General features: G+C 43.2%; 1 protein-coding gene across 2 annotated transcripts in view; it reads left to right on the top strand.

Annotated features, from left to right (window-relative positions):
* Positions 1-11,322: 11,322 nt before the first annotated feature.
* The window catches only part of LOC135504514 (probable G-protein coupled receptor 153), a 56,454-nt gene continuing 47,302 nt past the window's right edge, over positions 11,323-20,474 (top strand). For both annotated transcript variants that reach the window (XM_064923172.1, XM_064923170.1), the window contains exon 1: positions 11,323-11,744. The gene's annotated coding sequence lies outside the window, so the exon portion shown is untranslated. The remainder of the gene's footprint in view (positions 11,745-20,474) is intronic.

The following is a 20,474-nucleotide window of genomic DNA, read 5'->3' as shown; positions in this document are numbered from 1 at the left end:
TGTCAAGGAAAATGTACATTATTTTATTTAGGAATGTAGTGAAGTAAAATGGTAAAGTACAGATACCACAAAAAACGACTTAAGTAGTACTTTAAAGTATTTTTACTTAAGTACATGACACCACTGCTCCTTTGCGGAGTGTATCTATATTCTATAACCTAACCTGTTTCATAAAGAGTGTGTCTCAGGTCGTTTCCTCCTCCTCATTCGTACGGCCCCGGATGTGTTTCCCAACATCCCAGCCTTAGGGGATTTGCGGCCGCCTCGCGCTCTTACCCAATGTGGAGACTGACAAGGCTATTTGGAAGACGAATTATCCACAATGACGGAAGGAAACCCATTAGGAGGGAGGGATGGAGGGAATAAACGATCCGGAGGAGAGAGAGAGAAAAAGAGAGAGCAATCTGGTTTCATCAACGCTGGCTCCCGGCCTGTTTTATAGGTTCCACCCGCTGTGCATAGTGGGGAGAGTCACGATCACTAAGGTGTTCACTGATGGCAGGGCCAAACGACCGTTAAAGGATGAATAGCACAGAAATGCAGCCTATCTAGCTAACATCCACAAGGTTCATGTAAAAACAAATAAGCTCTTGAATGTTAAAACTCTAGTATGCTGTATACTGTGGCCAACAGTCCGAGTCTACTCATAGGCATGCTGTTAGAGGCAACTTGCCATTGGAGAAAAATCAACTAGAAGATAAATAACAAGGGGATATTGGCCTACTCTTTGAGAGCTAGAGGAAGAACACAAACCTAGAAATACGAGATGCTGCCACTGGAAAAAGAGTGAGTTAAATGAACCAATCCCATGCACCTTGCTGAAGAAAAGAAAACAGCATACATTTCATGCTGGTATTTTCTGGTCTATGCTGGTCAGTGCTGGTCAGATGCTGGTCTGACTAGCATAGTCTAGCTGGTTATGCTGGTTTACCAGCTTGGTCTAGCAGGTTTTGCTGGTGACCAGCCTTCACTATGTTTTGGACACTGGTTATCAGTCTTCACTGTGTTTTGGACACTGGTGATCAGTCTCCGCTGTGTTTTGGACACTGGTGACCAGCCTTTGCTGTGTTTTGGACACTGGTGATCAGCCTTCAGTGTTTTTTGGACACACACCAGCTTATGCTGGTGACCAAGCTGGTCCATGCTGATCTAGCATGTTCAGACACTAGCTGGTTAAGCAATATCATATTTCCCAGCATGCTCTATTGCAGTTGATTTTTAGGATTGTTTGTTTCATTATCTTTTTTGTTTGTTGTACACAAAGATACAGTGCCTTGCGAAAGTATTCGGCCCCCTTGAACTTTGCGACCTTTTGCCACATTTCAGGCTTCAAACATAAAGATATAAAACCATATTTTTTTGTGAAGAATCAACAACAAGTGGGACACAATCATGAAGTGGAACGACATTTATTGGATATTTCAAACTTTTTTAACAAATCAAAAACTGAAAAATTGGGCGTGCAAAATTATTCAGCCCCCTTAAGTTAATACTTTGTAGCGCCACCTTTTGCTGCGATTATAGCTGTAAGTCGCTTGGGGTATGTCTCTATCAGTTTTGCACATCGAGAGACTGACATTTTTTTCCCATTCCTCCTTGCAAAACAGCTCGAGCTCAGTGAGGTTGGATGGAGAGCATTTGTGAACAGCAGTTTTCAGTTCTTTCCACAGATTCTCGATTGGATTCAGGTCTGGACTTTGACTTGGCCATTCTAACACCTGGATATGTTTATTTTTGAACCATTACATTGTAGATTTTGCTTTATGTTTTGGATCATTGTCTTGTTGGAAGACAAATCTCCGTCCCAGTCTCAGGTCTTTTGCAGACTCCATCAGGTTTTCTTCCAGAATGGTCCTGTATTTGGCTCCATCCATCTTCCCATCAATTTTAACCATCTTCCCTGTCCCTGCTGAAGAAAAGCAGGCCCAAACCATGATGCTGCCACCACCATGTTTGACAGTGGGGATGGTATGTTCAGGGTTATGAGCTGTGTTGCTTTTACGCCAAACATAACGTTTTGCATTGTTGCCAAAAAGTTCAATTTTGGTTTCATCTGACCAGAGCACCTTCTTCCACATGTTTGGTGTGTCTCCCAGGTGGCTTGTGGCAAACTTTAAACGACACTTTTTATGGATATCTTTAAGAAATGGCTTTCTTCTTGCCACTCTTCCATAAAGGCCAGATTTGTGCAATATACGACTGATAGTTGTCCTATGGACAGAGTCTCCCACCTCAGCTGTAGATCTCTGCAGTTCATCCAGAGTGATCATGGGCCTCTTGGCTGCATCTCTGATCAGTCTTCTCCTTGTATGAGCTGAAAGTTTAGAGGGACGGCCAGGTCTTGGTAGATTTGCAGTGGTCTGATACCCCTTCCATTTCAATATTATCGCTTGCACAGTGCTCCTTGGGATGTTTAAAGCTTGGGAAATCTTTTTGTATCCAAATCCGGCTTTAAACTTCTTCACAACAGTATCTCGGACCTGCCTGGTGTGTTCCTTGTTCTTCATGATGCTCTCTGCGCTTTTAACGGACCTCTGAGACTATCACAGTGCAGGTGCATTTATACGGAGACTTGATTACGCACAGGTGGATTGTATTTATCATCATTAGTCATTTAGGTCAAAATTGGATCATTCAGAGATCCTCACTGAACTTCTGGAGAGAGTTTGCTGCACTGAAAGTAAAGGGGCTGAATAATTTTGCACGCCCAATTTTTCAGTTTTTGGTTTGTTAAACAAGTTTGAAATATCCAATAAATGTCGTTCCACTTCATGATTGTGTCCCACTTGTTGATTCTTCACAAAAAAATACAGTTTTATATCTTTATGTTTGAAGCCTGAAATGTGCCAAAAGGTCGCAAAGTTCAAGGGGGACGAATACTTTCGCAAGGCACTGTAAATAACATACATTTGTGTAAACTAATCCAATTTGTTTGTTGGATTTATTGCACCTGTTACTGAAATTGGTTGATCCAGTTTAGATGGTTTGAGTAGTCACACTTATTTTCCTTTCTAAGCCTGGCAGTCATTCTGCATGCATATTTCTGTGAAATAAAGTTCCAATTGTTAGATATCCCCACTCTGGCTGCATTCCAATAGGAATTAAACATAACTTTGCAAGCCAGCATGATGTGACTTGATGCTGGTTTTGCTGGGGATCAGCTTATGCTGGTCAACAGCAAAGCACAGCGAGGGCTGGTCACCACAAAAACGCAGCGAAGGGACCACGAAAACACAGCAAAGGCAGGTCAACAGCAAAGTACAGCGGAGCCTGGTCCCCACGACAACACAGTGAAGGCTGGTCCCCAGCAACACCAGCACCTATGCTGGACCAAGCTATGCTGCTCTATGCAAGTTTTGTCAGCAGGGTAGTGAGTGTACGGCTGCTTAAAGGGTCATGCTTTAAGAATACTTGCTGCCAGAAACTGAAAAATGTCTTCACAAACACAAGCACAGACTAGTTTAGATTCGACCTGAAGTCATGTAGATTTGTGTTGTTATTGTTATTCCTTCTACTGACTGAACTTAATAAGCAGGCCTTCAAATGTGTTCCCAAAGTATTCAATGCTGGTGTGTACAGTAAGACTGCTGAGGGAGGTTGGCTGAGCTCACACAGGAGGTGGGAGATGGGCAGCCCTGTGTTGCCCTGCAGACACAGTGGGCGGGGATGCCTTCTGTCACTTTACTTCCAGGTCACGAAGCGTCACACAGGAAAGGGCCCTGCTCTGTCTTTCTCCATATCTCTCTCCATCTCTATCCCTATCCCTCCATCTCTCTTTCTATCCCTCTCTCACTATCTCTCCATCTCTCTCTCTCTGTTCTCATACTTGTCCTGTGATACCCTTGCAGTGTGCTCATCCAGTGATCAAAGCTCACTGGTCTCCTTATATTAAATCAATAGTATCTACTACTATGGATAGATGGGATGCTGGGATGCCAGTTTGTTAAGCTACAATGAAGAATTGATTGAGAATTGACCTAAAATTGATTTCCATTCCAAATCGTCCCTAGCCTTAACCGTAATCTTAACCCATAATCCTTAACTCAGACTCTAATTATAATCCTAACCGTAAATCTAACCCCTAAACTTAAAATAGCCTTTTTCCTCGTGGAGACGTGGGAAATGTCCCCACGAGGACTTTGGAGTATTTCAGGTCCCCTCGAGGATAGAAGAACAAGACCACACACACACACACACACGCACGCACGCACGCACGCACGCACACACACACACACACACACTGTAGTACTACAGTATTAGTTTTTTTCTTTCACTTTGAATATCCTCCGGCGTGGGAATGATCTCAGAATGATGAATATTTGGTATGGATGTTACAGACATCCAAATAGTTACTCAGCTCATCTGAAGTGGCTTGGGGTGCTCAATTAATGGAATATTTCCATCCTGAGATGTTGTTACAGTACAGATGCTCATTAATGCTACTCCTTACAAGCATGTCACGTGGAGCACACAATCACCTAACACAATGCATTGCTGTGGACACCAGAACGGTATTGAGACAATACATGTAAGGCAATGCATGCAATGGCTATAGGTTGCCTCCCGTGACCTTGTTGCTAATTGTGGTGTATGGGTGGGATAACATTTGAAATGTTATATTTGATGTTGAATGCATGTTTGCATGGTCTTTCAGATCGGATTGTAGGCCTAATGTAGAGGCCCTCAAAATAAGGTCCCAAATCCTTTTTCATGAGCTATCTTGGAAACACAATATAAGATGATATAGACAGCAAATTCTCTGGTTCAATCAAAATGCATCATGCAGAGGAGGATTTCTGTATTTTGAAAGTTACATACCAAAAGATTGTTTTGGGGTGGAGTTTTCCTTTAAACGTGTCTATGGGTCCACACGTTTCAATGTTAAATTAATAATTTGCTTAGTGTAAAGCCTTATTTGCATATTTTCCAGTATACCTTGCCTTTCAAGTGAATTGTGAGTTTACCACTCATGACTGTATTTGTTAGTGACAAAGACATGGTTGTTGCATTCGTTCATTTTCAATCCTGTGGCCTTCACCAAGTGAGATTCTAATTGAATATGTAACATAAAAATTACATTTTTTAACACAATCAGAATGTACACATTATGCTGGCTTGCAAAGTGATGTGTAATTTTTATTGGAATCCAAAGTGGAGATATCCAACATTTGGAATTTTTATTCACTCGCAACCTGCATTCAGAATGACTTCCAACGTTGACAAGACTAAGATATGAGACTATCTAAAGCATTTAAACTGGAACAACCATTTCAGTAATGGGTGTAATAAGTCCAAGTAAAAGATTGGATTAGTTTAGAAAAGTTTATGTTATTTATATTTGAGTAGCATAAGACTAATTCATCAATGTAAATGCAAAAACATTTACATTGAAACAAACAATTGTAAAAATCAACCTACATTTGAGCATGCTGGCAAATATGATAATGTTTTGTTCCAACTCTGGTTATTAACACCAACACTGGGGTTATTTTACACCAATGAGTGTTAATTTAACACTTACAAAGTTCATTTGTAACTCTGAATCAACACCAGAAATGTTACACTGAAAAATCAACACTAGGTAACACTGTCCAATTTGTTGTGTAGGACATTGTCTCATCCCCCCTGAAAATAATAAAATAAAATGAAATAAAATAATTATAAAGGTGAGTAGAGATCATCTTGCCTGATTCACACTATAGAATATTTTGTTTCCAGATTGTGCTTTCCAGCATGGTTACCTCTTAGCCCGGAAGATGTAGCCTCACCTTCAGTCTTCAAGTAGCCTACAGTGCATACTGCACATCTCAGGTTGGACATCAGTTGAAATGCATGACGGGTCCACAAAAAGATGTCAGGCCTTGTATGCACTGCAGTACATTGTGCAGCTCACTTTGAGATGGAAAAAGGATATTCTCTGCCAAGGATGACATAACTTCACTTGATTTGTATAATGCTGCCCAACTATTTAATCTCTGTTCTCATGGTTGTCATGTAGCTATGTTTATTAGTATTTCTCACTAGCCTCCAATCTGAGCCCCAAGGAGGGAAACCCATTCATGCAGAACCACCAGGAAAGAAGTCTTATGTGTCAAGTAACAAGTGCAATAATGTCAGCGAAAAGGGACCACGAGAAGAAGCATAAAGAATATTATTGGAAAACAAGTGGCTGAGGACAAAAAACTATTGATAAATATGAGGGTGTAATGGTTCTATGAGCTAAGGACCATGCGTGTCACTCAATGAGTGGCGGCAGGATGAGTCGAGATATTAACATCAGAGTAATTCTGTGCCATGGGTGTGATGCGTGAGCCCCCCGCAAGTAGCATCACTTCCTCAAGACACTTCACGAGGATACAAGGTTACCGACATCTGGACTAGCATTGTCCCTAGCACTAAGAACCGTGGTTACATGAGTAACCTTTGTTCTATTTCGCTTGAGAGACTATGCTAGTCACTCAATACGATGACAATACCAGAGTAAGTCGGTTTGCGTTGGTCACTGCCTAGGGCAACACATCCCCATAAGTGTCCGATGCAGCACCAAGCACAGCTGAGCTCACACCGTGAGGATCAACCACATTCTCCTGGTAAGAACTTGCATAGGTACTGGGGGGCGCCCAGCTAGCAGCCGCACATACTGTATGTCAGAGAGGGGGACTTCCTTAAGCAGTGCACAGGGGGTGGCAACTCCCCTAGTGGTGTGCTACAATAGAGGATGGCACTGGGTGGCCAGCTAGGCTACATGCTTGCAGGATAGTGTGAACAATCCAATGTGACAACCGTTGACAACAGTTGGTTTGAGAGAAGCTTACCCTGTATTCCAACGTCCGCTCCACGTATGTGTTTAGGGATCTCACAAAAGATAGCACATGTACATCAACATCATGAGTGAGGCATGGAGGTGGACAAGGCTGTTAGCACAAATTCCCTGTTGTTGTGACCGGGGGGCAGGACCTTTGGTAGGAAGGCAGGATTAGGCCGCAGAATAACGCTCGCCTTACCCGGGCCCAGGCGATAACATCCATTACTAACAGATAAAGCATGGAGCTCGCCAACCCTCTTGGTAGAGGCGATGGCCACCAGAAACACAGTCTTAAGAGAGAGATGTTTCAAGTCTATAGCGTCTAACGGTTCAAAGGGAGGTCTAGAAAGTACTCCAGAATCAGATCTAAATCCCATTTGGGAACAGGGGGGGCTCCTGAGGGGCGTGATCTACAGACTCCCTTAAGACATATTGCCATGAGCGGATGGCTGCCAAGTGGACCATCCTGCTCTTTATCATGACATGCTGAAATGGCTGCTGTGTATACCTTAAGTGTTGATGCAGCCCTGCCAGCATCAAACAAAGATCTCAAGAACAGGAGCACAGTTTTTATGCCGCAAGATTCTGGAGCAACCCCCTGCTCCCCACACCACTGGCAGAACACGCTCGACCTTGTGTCATAGGTTGATGTGGCGCACGGAGCCCTGGCACTCTGTAAGATGTTAACTACAGAGGGTTCAAGATCTAAACCAGACCATTTTTGCTGTTCAGCGGGTCAGGCCCACAGCTGTAGGAGGGAGAGTTTCAGATGCCACAATGTGCCCTCCGCCTGTGACAATAGGTCCGGTCTCCAAGGTACAGTAGTTCCCATGCTCTCCCTGCTAGGATTGACAGTATTGTGCTGAACCAGTGGCGTCTCTGCAATCTCGGGGCAATCAGAAGGTCCTGATGGCCCGCTTCCCTGAATCTGTCCAGAGTCGCTGGAATCAGCGGGATTGGAGGGGAAGGCGTATAGCCTCTTCCTCGGACACTCGTGTGCCAGGGCAACTAGGCCAAATGGGGGGGGGGGGGGTTATCGAGAACCAGAGGGGGCACTGTGTGTTCCTCTCTGAAGCAGACAGATCCACCTTCGCTTCCCCAAATAGTCCCTACATGCGACTCACTATTCGGGGATGAAGTCGCCACTCGCCTTCCGGAGGACCTTCCCTGAACAGCATGTCCACTGCAGTGTTCAGGATCCCTGGGTGGTGTACAGCTCTTAGTGAGGCCAGATTCTTCTGTAACCACAGCAGAAGGGTATGTGCCATCTGGTGTAGGCAGATGGAACCCAGACCCCCCTGGTGGTTTATGTTTGGGAGAAAATTTAGCAGAGCTAGTTGGAGTGTTCATGTGGAGTTTGGACCAGCTAGGGCTCCATGTCCTGCTGGCTGCCCTCCCCCTCAATACTGCTCCACAGCCTGACAAGGAGGCGTCTGTTTGAACCAGTTCCCTCCGATGGACTCTGTCCAAGCGTTTCCTGCCTGGAAGGAATTTCAAGAATCGCCACCTTGCCAGTGCTCCTGCACATTCCTTGGAATGTAAACCCTGAGCATTGAACCACCTCTGCAGGTGTAGAAGGCCAACTTTGTATTCAATGCCGTTGAATGCAAAGCGCAGGAACTTCCTGTGAGCCGGGTGGATCGGTACGTGGAAGTAGGCCTCTTTTAGGTCAAGAGTGGTGAACCACTGGCCTAGGTTGATAGCCTGTAGGATGCGGGATGGTTGAGAGGCCTCAAGTCCAGGACGGGGCGAAAGTCAGCATCTTTCTTGGGGACTAGGAAATATACTCCATAGAACTCACTGTGCTGTTCTGATGGTTCGAGTTGTCTGATTGCATTCTTCTCCAGCAGGGAGGCAATCTCCAGTTGGAGAGCTTCTCTTTTCAAGGAGTCGGCTGTTGAGTTGAACAAACCCCACTGAATGATGGTGGCCGGCATTGGGACTGGAGTTTGTACCCCTGTAGGACTGTATCCAGCTCCCAGGGGCACTCCACAAGCTCCTCCCACTTTCCCCGATGGGGTTGGGAGAAGAGGCCGATCCGGGGCCACACCCATCAGGATGACTGAGGTGGCCCATCCTTAGTCTAGGTCATTACTAGCAAGGATGGAGATAGCATCAGGATCCTGTCTTAAGTCTTCAACGGATCCTGTCGGGCAGACAGAGCGGACCTGCGAAAACAGAGAGGCTGCCTGGGCCTCCAACTCATCCAGAGTAGGTCCCCTGTCCTTCTTGGACTGCTTGGTGGGAGGGCCCACCGCTGGGGAGGGTTGTTACGCTTGAGACTGCTCCTGGAGCCTCTAGCATTTGTCTCTTTCATCATAGCTAATCGTGCATCACATAGGCGTCGGCCAAGAGTAGCACAAAACATGCAAGCCAGCATTGCATTTATTGCAAAAGTATGGCATGGATAATCTTCTCCTCGTCTAGACATAAGCAGAAATACAGATGTGTCTTATAGACCAGATAATAGTCTTAAAGTAGTTCTGCTCTCAGGGAAATATGTGAATTAAGTAATAATATATTCTATGGATATCAGAATACATTCGAGAAATTCCACTCACAATGTCCAAAATGTATGGATGTGAGGAGCCAAACTCAACTGACACAGTAACAGACTGTGTGAGGTGATGTCCTGAGCACAGACTGGCCAACTCTTGCGAGATTACGGAGGCGCACATGCTCTAAATGCAACAGCTGCAGCTCAAGCCAGCAAGAGAGTATGCTAGCTAGGATGCGAAGCCTGGAAATTAAGGTGCGACTCAATCATCAGTCCTACTTCTGGAGAGCAACAGTGTTTAGCTAGAGCTAGATAACACACGAGTTTCCCCTATCCTGGGTAGGTGCGGTACCCAGCCTCAATCTCCAGAGAAGAGACTAGCTCCCAGCTGAATCTAACAAGCAACAGGTAACGCAATTAGCCAGGAGGCTAACATGCGGACAGACAAGACAACTGAGCCTAGTGCCGTGAACAGGTTGGCCCAACCCGTTCACTCTACTTCGTAGCACGGTGTCGACCTGTAAGAAAAATCTTAACTGAAGACAAAACACTGCAGAGCACTCCTGGGAGGGTTAAGCTCTTCCCAGAATAGAGTATATCTACACACTCAACAAAAACTAATCTACAGAGTCTTCATCCAATACTGTGTAGCCGAGGGAAGAAAAGAGGAAGTAACGCTATGCGCCCAGGTATTTATAGGGGGCACGCGCATCACACCCATTGCACGGAATTACTCTGATATTTATATCTCGCCAGGCGGAAGGATATCCCAGATCCCTCCAGCTGAAAATAATTTATCTTTCGTATCCATTTGCCCTACGATATACTAGGATATAGTATATTCATAATTCACGTCGTTACTCAGCTATCGATGCAAAGTCTTGTCCAGTATAGCTTCAATTTGACGAAAATACTTTTCACTGCCGGTGCAACCACACATGCATAAAATGTAGCATCCGGGTCAACTTGTGTTCTCCAGCATCACAATGTACACTGAACAAAAATATAAACGCAACATGTAAAGTGTTAGTCCCATGTTTCATGAGCTGAAATAAAAGATCCTAGAAATGTTTCATACACACAAAAAGCATATTGTTCTCAAATGTTGTGCACAAATTTGTTTACATCCCTGCTAGTAAGCATTTCTCCTTTGCCATCTGACAGGTGTGGCAAATCAGGAAGCTGATTAAACAACATGATCATTACACAAGTGCACCTTGTGCTTGGTAAAATGAAAGGCCACTCTCAAATGTGCAGTTATGCCACAGATGTCTCAAGTTTTGAAGGAGCATGCAATTGCCATGCTAACGGCATGAATGTCTACCCGAGCTGTTGCCAGATAATTTTATGTTAATTTCTCTAAAATAAGCCTCCTCCAACATTGTTTAAGAGAATCTGTCAGTACATCCAACCGGCCTCACAACCGCAGGCCATGTGTATGGCATTGTGTGGGAAAGTGGTTTGCGGATGTTAACGTTGTGAACAGAGTGCCCCATGGTGGCGGGGGGTTATGGTATGGGCAGGCATAAACTACGGACAACAAACACAATTGCATTTATCGATGGCAATTTGAATGCACTGAGATACTGTGATGAGTTCTTGAGGCCCATTGTCATGACTTTTTTAAGATATCTGTGACCAACAGATGCCTAATGAATTCATTTCAATTTACTGATTTCCTTTATATGAACTATAACTCAGTAAATGTTTGAAATTGCATGTTGCGTTTGTATTTTTGTTCAGTATAGTTATAATGTTTTTGTAATGACATCTGGATCAAAATAGATCTTAGAGTCTTTTCTCCTCTGAGTCAAATAATCATATTCAACCAAGGGAAAGACAAAAAGTGGGTAGTTGAAATTACGCATCAATAATGTATTGTATAGATGTTACAAATATAGGCTAAGCACAGAGGAGACGACAACCAAGAAAATGATATTGTCCCAATAAATGATTTCTTATTATTGCGGTTTACTCCCACTGCCACAGGGAACTAAGCTTGCCACATCCATCCAGCGGCGCAATCAGATATCGTTCAGTTACTGGCTCTCTTAGCGGCAGGTAGGCCTACATCCTATGTGATATGGAGCATTGTGGCCTTAATTAAATGGGGGATTTTACGAGCAATATCATTTCTTATGACTCATTTTTGTAGATATGACACTCCATTAGTGGTGTGCACCGCCAGCCGTCAAATATACGTTATTTTCTTCAAATAGGACAAAGGACGCGCACGCTACAATAATGGCCACGTACAGCTGTGCTGATACTGTTTCAAATCTGCCCGTTCATTTTCGAAATCACACTGTTGGATTGATGTTAACGGTCGCCGGTGTCGTTCCTCAATTCGGAATGTAAGGACTGACCACGACTTTTGTGGACTACAGCAAAAGTAATATCACAGAAAGATTGGAATAGTCTGCGGGTGGTATCTTTCATAAGGTAAGCATACAACATTAGCCTAAGCATCCACGCATAATTCTCGAGGCTGGGTGATTAGATTAATTTAACAAACATATTTAAATTATTTATGAACCAGATAAGTAGCTACTAATGATGTTTATTAAAAAAACAAAATTGCGTAGTATTGCTAATTCAATGCTTAAGGTAAACTGTATTTCTCTTCACTTAACATGTTGATGTCATGGCGAAACCAACCCTTCATAGACTAGAAAACCAGAGACTAGAATTTATATGCAAACCTCTTGAATAAAATATAGCCTAAACTGTGCTTACATTGGAGGTAATCCTTTGGATGCATTTTATTAAATGTTGATATGCCTAATTTGATGAACAAGACAGAATTCGAAACGAATTAACCGTTATCAATTGACAAGGCACGAGCGCTGTAATCATCGGAGAAGTCACGGCTTACTGTACATTGCCTGCAGTCAGAGTGAAGAAGCTTTATCTATGTATGATTCCATTGCAAGAACTCGGTTGAACTGTTTAAAATTAAAGGCTTGAGAACTTCAGAGTTTGTGAGAAGAAGATAGAAGACAGTTGAATGGTTTTATGTATTGCGTGTTTTATGTATATGGAATTTAATCTCAGAAAATACAACGCTTTGGCAGCATAGAAAACAGTAAATTACAATACAGAAATTACTAGAAAATGGATGCATCTGTGGTTAGGTCTACAGCCTGACTCCCCAAAGCTTCTGGTATAACGTAGCAGGTAGCCTAGCTGTTAAGAGCGATGGGCCAGTAACCTAAAAGGTCACTGGTTCAAATCCCTAAGGTGGGCATTGTGCCCTTGAGCAAGGTAGTGTACACTGAAAAACAACTGCTCCCTGGGCATTTGATTAAGGTAGCCCTCCCCCCACCTCTCTGAATCAGAGGGTTAAATACGGAAGAGGCATTTCGGTTGAATGCATTCAGTTGTGGAACTGACGAGGTTTTCCCTTTCTTGCGCCTTTTCAATATATCAACGACAATGGTGACTGTGAACATTATCAATCATTTATATCAGGCACATATTCATCCTCAGGCAGAGACTGTAGTACTTTGTCTCAACTTTTTTGTTTTCTATTGAATTGCGTAAAACATTTTTGTTAAGTTATACCAAGCTTTCGTGTCTAATGGCGGGTAATTATTTTTCTTGGCTCTGCCGTTGCGTTGTATTGTGGCCAGTTGTTTGCGCCAACCTAATCATTTAAGTATTGTCTAACAGGGCCATAAGGAAAGGGACGGAGGAACTGCTTATTGCCACCACTTTTGTCTGTAGATTACCATATATTACACAACTGACAGGATATTGGAAACTGGTTGTCGGTGTGACTGAAGACCACATTTGCCTACTGAGCTAAACCTTAGACATTATCTCTGAGAGAGCCACGACACAATTGTTTAGGTCTCTGGCATCTTGTTTAGGTCTCTGGCCGTCTGGTGAGCTGGCTCCACTACTTTCACTCTTCCTTTCAATCTTGGCACCAGTGTTACTGACCATGTATCGTCCGGACTGCATTAACCTGCTAAGCAAAAGCCGAGACGTTGGGTCCTTCAGCCCAAACACAAAATTACAAGTCTTTCAGGTCTCCGGCAAGGTTACTCATCACATGAAACAAGTGAATTAACTATCTCATATACCACATCTATCTATATATCATTGTAAGGCCTACATCTGAGCACCAGTACAAACCCTTTCTTACACACACCTGAACATGAGCACACATTTACCACACACCTTTGAAAACAAAGACCAATATACTGGACACAAACACTATTTACAAATACACATTCAGGTACACACTTGAATACAATTATACATGCAATCATACACCAAATTACATGTAGCCTATGCATTTGCACATGACTTGAGAATATTCCATATCATACACACCTGAACAGAAATTAGATGCTTCCTAGTCATTCAGTAATATTAATTAAGGCAGCTTATGAATCATACACACAAGCTTGTCACCTGCCGCCCCTCTGTTTAAAATATTTTAACTAGGGCATTGCCGACTGGGATTCTTTTTTAGACTTGTGAATTACGGGGTGCAGGTGCACTAGATAGCAAGGTTATTATAGTAAACTAAAACTGAAATTTAAGCCAAAACTAATCATGAAAAAACAATTTAGTAAACTGAAATAAAAATAATGAACTTGTTTCAAAAACTAAAACTGTACTGAAACTATTATCTTCGACTCCAAAAGAAACTAAAACACAATAATAATCATTGTGAATTATGTTCAGTTTTAATTTTCTTTTCAAACATTGGGCAAAAATCAAATGGGTTTTCATTTAGGTTTTCAGGTTTTTGGGGGGATTTTCAAGCTACTGATCTGTCTGTGAGGAAAGCCGCTGGAGACAAGAAGCAAGTACAGGGAGGGAACATTTAGTGAAACACGAACAGGAACAGAATAATGAGTTTTCCCCTGTCTGGACAGGGGAAAACAAAAACACCAATGCTGACATAGGGATCTAACAGAGGAACAAACAGATATAGGAGGGGCAATCAACAAGGTAATGGAGTCCAGGTGAGTCCAGCGAGCGCAGATGTGCATAATGATGGTGACAGGTGTGGGTAATGATGGGCAGCCTGGCGCCCTGTAGCGCCAGAGAGGAAGAGGGAGAAGAGGCGTGACAGTACCCCCCCTTCCCCCTAGGGGCGCAACCCGGCGTCCCACCTGGGTGAGCCTGACGGGCCGGCCGAGATGTGGGCGGTGGACAAGCCGGCTGAGGCGTAGAAGCCCGGCGAGCCGGCGGAGGCGTGGGAGCCCGACGATCCGGCGGAGCCGTGAAAGCCTGACAATCCCGCTGAGGCGTAGGAGCCTGATGAGCCGACTGAGGCGTGAAAGCCTGACAATTCCGCTGAGGCGTGGGAGCCTGATGAGCCGGCTGAGGCGTGGAGCCCGACAACCCAGCAGAGGCATGAAAGCCCGACAATCCCTCTGAGTCGTGGGAGCCTGATGAGCCGGCTGAGGCGTGGAGCCCGACAACCCGGCAGAGGCATGAAAGCCTGACAATCCCGCTGAGGCGTAGGAGACTGATGAGCCGACTGAGGCGTGAAAGCCTGACAATTCCGCTGAGGCGTGGGAGCCTGATGAGCCGGCTGAGGCGTGGGAGCCTGATGAGCCGGCTGAGGCGTGGAGCCCGACAACCCGGCAGAGGCATGAAAGCCCGACAATCCCGCTGAGTCGTGGGAGCCTGATGAGCTGGCTGAGGCGTGGAGCCCGACGACCCGGCTGAGGCATGACGTGGGATGGGCGCTTGCCGAGCCAACCGAGGCAATGAAACCTCTCGAGTCGGCAAAGGCTTGGAAGCCCGATGAGCCAGCTGAGGCACCCCCGGGTTCCTACGGCAGCGGCACCCAGACCCGACGTCTTCAACAAAAAACAAAACCCTCCCTGATGCGTCAAATATTGGTAAAAGGAATGACGCTGGAGACAAGAAGCAATTACAGGGAGGGAACATTTAATGAAACACGGACAGGAACAGAATACGGACTGTGTCTGGACAGGGGAAAACAAAAAGTCCAGGTGAAGTCCAGGTGAGTCCAGCGAGCGCTGATGCGCGTAATGATGGTGACAGGTGTGCGTGACACTGTCAGGTCGAGCACTAGCGAGGAGGAGCGGGAGCAGGCATGACACTGTCAGGTAAATGCTGCCAGGAGATCGTGATGTTTCAAATAGGCCTAGCTTGTGCATCACTATCACTAGCTATTCTCAGTTAACCCGGAACTAAAGTATTGCGTAATTGGTCAGCTGCTTGATTATGTTCTGGGTCCATACATTTTAAGAGAAGTGTTCAAGAAATGCTAGAACGAGGGGTGGAACTGGAACAAGAAGCTCCACCCTCTCTCTTTGCAAGTTTGGGGCCCGAATTTCCCTTCCCCTTCCGAAATTCAAAAGATGCTAACATCTGTGGAATCGTGATTTGTCAAAATAACCAGTGACAAAAAAAACAACATCGGAACTACTGCATCTCGTCATAACTTTGTTGATATTTTTATCAACCTACTGCATACCTATTAAAATATAAATTTTAGTGTGCAGGGTGTGCTATCAGCATGCTAACACTCATTAAGACAGAGCGGTAGCATCGCTAGCATTCACTGGTTGAAGTTGAAGTAACATTTGAGTGTAATTGAGTTCACTGGTGACGATGACATGAATATACAGGTAACTGCCAAAATAATGGAAACACTTGAGTAAATGAGGGATACAAAGTGTATTGAAAGCAGGTGCTTCCACAACTCAATTGAACACTTATGGGAGATTCTGGAGTGGGGCCTCAGCTGAGGCAGCGTTTTCCACCAACATCAACCAAACACCAAATATTGAAATTTCTCGTGGAATAATGGTGTCGCATCCCTCCAATAGAGTTCCAGACACTTGTAGAATCTATGCCAAGGTGCATTGAAGCTGTTCTGGCTCAAAGTGGCGCAATGCCCTATTAAGGCACTTTATGCTGGTGTTTCCTTTATTTTTTCAGTTACCTGTATATCATTCATGACATTTGGACGGGAGCTATAATTACGGTTATAATACACCAGAATCTGTATGTCGTTATTGCTTGAGTTCAGGCGTGGCTGAACTGTTTTTAATGGGGAAAGGTTGGTGCGTACCCCCGCTTCTGTGATTTTCGTTGAAAGCTCTGCTCCCGGTGCGTGGACCTATTACTGCCGAATATAAAAGAAAGATAAAAACAAACAAATATAATCAAGTTGGCGGAGATTACACTTTAGGACAGGTGGAAGGTCAAAAAATGAGACCATGAGAACATCGTGGGGAATCATTGTACATGGATGAGGTCTGCCAAGTTTTTCAAATGTCAAAGGAGGGCTCTCACAGAAAAAGTGTGAATACCACTGCCAACCTAGCCGCTGGCCTTACCACACTCTCTACTGGCAAATACTTGACTCTATGATGGTAGTATATGGGTCATTCTACAGAGGTTGTGGATATTGGGGGTTGGGAAAAAAAATCTAATTTGTATGCTATTTTTTCTAACTTTAAGCACACATGTCGTCCAACATATGTCATACAGTACCAGTCAAAAGCTTTCCAATCTTTAGGGATCTCGGACGATACGAAAGAGAGTTTGAACAGAATGGTAATAGGGGTTGCAACAATGGATAATTACACATACAGTACTAGTTAAAAGTTTGGATACACCTACTCACAGCAATAGAAAACAACTGTTGATGTCTGTATACAATGCTCCAGGCTATGACAATGTCTTCCTGTTCTTTGTTTTGTTATGTGTTATACAGTACCAGTCAAAGGTTTGGACCCACCCACTCATTCAATGGTTTTTCTTTATTTTTTATTTTTTATATTTGTAAAAAATTTTACCCCCTTTTTCTCCCCAATTTCGTAGTATCAAATTATTAGCAGTTACTATCTTGTCTCATCGCTACAATTCCTCTATGGGCTCGGGAGAGACGAAGGTCGAAAGTCATGCGTCCTCCGAAACACAACCCAACCAGGCCGCACTGCTTCTTAACACAGCGCGCATCCAACCCGGAAGCCAGCCACACCAATGTGTCGGAGGAAACACCTTGCACCTGGCGACCTTGGTTAGCGTGCACTGCGCCCGGGCCGCCACAGGAGTCGCTGGTGCGCGATGAGACAAGGATTTCCCTACTGGCCAAAATGTGTACTATTTTCTACACTGTAGAAAAAATAGTGAAGACATCAAAACTATGAAATAACACATATGGAATCATGTAGTAAAAACAAAAAAGTGTTAAACAAATCAAAATATATTTTATATTTGAGATTCTTCAAAGTAGCCACCCTTTGCGGCAGGTAGCCTAGTGGTTCGAGCGTTGTGCCAGTAACCGAAAGGTTGCTAGATTGAATCCCTGAGGTAAAAATCATCTGTCGTTCTGCCTCTGAACAAGGCACTGTTCCTAGGCCATCATTGTAAATAAGAATTTGTTCTTCACTGACTTGCCTATTTAAATAAAGGTTAAATAAAAAAATAAAAAATTGCCTTGATGACAGCTTTGCACACTCTTGACATTTTCTCAACCAGCTTCATGGGGAATGTTTTTCAACAGTCTTGAAGGAGTTCCCACAAACGCTGAGCACTTGTTGGCTGCTTTTCCTTCACTCTGCGGTCCAACTCATCCCAAGCTATCTCAATTGGGTTGACGTTGGGTGATTGTGGAGGCCAGGTCATCTAATGCAGCACTCCATCACAGTCCTTGGTCAAATAGCCATTACACAGCCTGGAAGTGTGTTTTGGGTGTTCTTGTTGAAAAACTAATGATATTCCCACTAAGCGCAAACCAGCTGGGATGGCGTATCGCTGCAGAATGCTATGGTAGCCATGCTGGCTAAGTGTGCCTTGAACAAAAAACTCAAATTTGGACTCATCAGATCAAAGGACAGATTTCCACCTGTCTAATGTTACTCGTGTTTCTTGGCCCAGGCATGTCTCTTCTTCTTATTGGTGTCCTTTAGTAGTGGTTTCTTAGCAGCAATTCCACCATGAAGGCCTGATTTCACGCAGTCTCCTCTGATCAGTTGATATTGAGATATGTCTGTTTCTTGAACTCTGTGAAGCATGTATTTGGTCTGCAATCTGAGGTGCAGTTAACTCTAATGAACATCCTCTGTAGCAGATGTAACTCTGGGTCTTCCTTTCCTGTGGCGGTCCTCATGAGAGCCAGTTTCATCCTAGCGCTTGATATTTTTTGCGACTGCTCTTGAAGAAACTTTCAAAGTTCTTGCAATTGTCTGGATTGACTGACCTTCATGTCTTAAAGTAATGATGGACGGTCATTTCTCTGCTTATTTGAGCTGTTCTTGCCATAATATGGACATTGTCTTTTACCAAATAGGGCTATCTTCTGTATACCACCCCTACCTTGTCACAACACTGATTGGCTCAAACACATTAAGAAGGAAAGATATTCCACAAATTAACTTATAACAAGGAACACCTGAATTTGAAATGAATTCCAGGTGACTACCTCATGAAGATGGTTGAGAGAATGCCAAGAGTGTGCAAAGCTGTCATCAAGGCAAAGGGTGGCTACTTTGAAGAATCTCAAATATAAAATATATTTTGATTTGTAATAAAACTTTTTTGTTTACTACATGATTCCATATGTGTTATTTCATAGTTGTGATGTCTTCACTATTATTCTACAATGTAGAAAATAGTTTAAAAAAATAAGAAAAACCCTTGAATGAGTAGATGTGTCCAAACTTTTGACTGGTACTGTATGCTTTAGAATTTTTTATGAATTAATATACAATGAAAAGATGAAATGTCTTGAGTAAATAAGTATTCAACTCCTTTGTTATGGCAAACCTAAATATGTTTTGCTAAATAAATTACAGTTACTCCACAATACTAACCTAATTGACAGAGTAAAAAGACGGAAGCCTGCATAGAATAAAAATATTCCAAAACATGCATCCTGTTTGCAACAAGGCACTCAAGTAATACTGCCAGAAATGTGGCAAAGAAATTCACTTTTTGTCCTGAATACAAAGTGTTTGGTTTGGTGCAAATCCAACACAACACATTTCTGAATACCACTCTCCATATTTTTAAGCATAGTGGTAGCTGCATCATGTTATGGGTATGCTTGTATTCTTTAAGGACTGGGGAGATTTTCAGGATAAAAAATAAATGGAATGGAGCTAAGTACAGGCAATATCCTAGTGGAAAACCTGGTTCAGTCTGCTTTCCTCCAGACACTGGGAGATTAATTCACCTTTCAGCAGGACAATAACCTAACCCACAAGGCCAAATCTACACTCGGGTTGTTTACCAAGAGGACAGAGTGGCCGAGTTATAGTTTTGAAAATCTATGGCAAGACTTGAAAATGGTTGTCTAGCAATGATCAACAACCAATTTGACAGAGCTTAAAGAATTTTGAAATTAATAATGGGTAAATATTGTACAATTCAGGTGTGCCAAGCTCTTAAGAGACTTACCCAAAAATACTTACTGCTGTAATCACTGCCAAAGGTGATTCTAACATGTATTGACTCAGGGGTGTGAATACATATGTAAATGAGATATTTCTGTATTTAATTTTCAATAAATTTGCAACAATGTCAAAAAACATGTTTTGACTTAGCCATTATGGGGTATTGTGTGTCGATGGGTGACCATTTAAACAAATATTTAATCCATTTTTAATTCAGGTTGTAACTCAACACAATGTGGATGGATTAAGTCAAGGGGTATGAATACTTTCTGGAAGCACTGTAAATGAAGGACTAGATGGATATAACTCGTTTTAGCATAGACACTGCCATTCCACCAGGAGTTCTATGAGTTGGAAGCCAATTATCAAATAAAATAAAATAAAAGGTTATTTGTCACATGCTTCGTAAAACACAGGTGTAGACTAACAGTGAAATGCTTACTTACGGGTCCTTTTCCAACAATGCAGAGTTAAAGATAAAAAATGTAATAAAAAATAGAAATAGTGACACGAGGAATAAATATCCAGTGAATAACGAATAACAATAATGAGTAAAAATAAGATGGCTATATACAGGTAGTATCAGTAGCGGTATGAGGTAATTGAGGTAGCTATGTAGGTAGGGGTTAAGTGACGAGGCACTTAACTAGGATAGATAATAGACAGTAGCAACAGTGAATGTGGTGAGTGTAAAAGTGTGTGTGTGAGTTTGTGCATATGTTATGTGTGTGTGGGCGTATGTACTGTTTGTGTGTGTACAGTGCATTCC

The sequence above is a fragment of the Oncorhynchus masou genome, chromosome 18 (assembly GCF_036934945.1).
Source record: "Oncorhynchus masou masou isolate Uvic2021 chromosome 18, UVic_Omas_1.1, whole genome shotgun sequence".
NCBI lineage: Eukaryota > Metazoa > Chordata > Actinopteri > Salmoniformes > Salmonidae > Oncorhynchus > Oncorhynchus masou.
The sequence above is the reverse complement of the archived record's forward strand: the minus strand, read 5'-3'. Positions and strand labels throughout refer to the sequence as shown.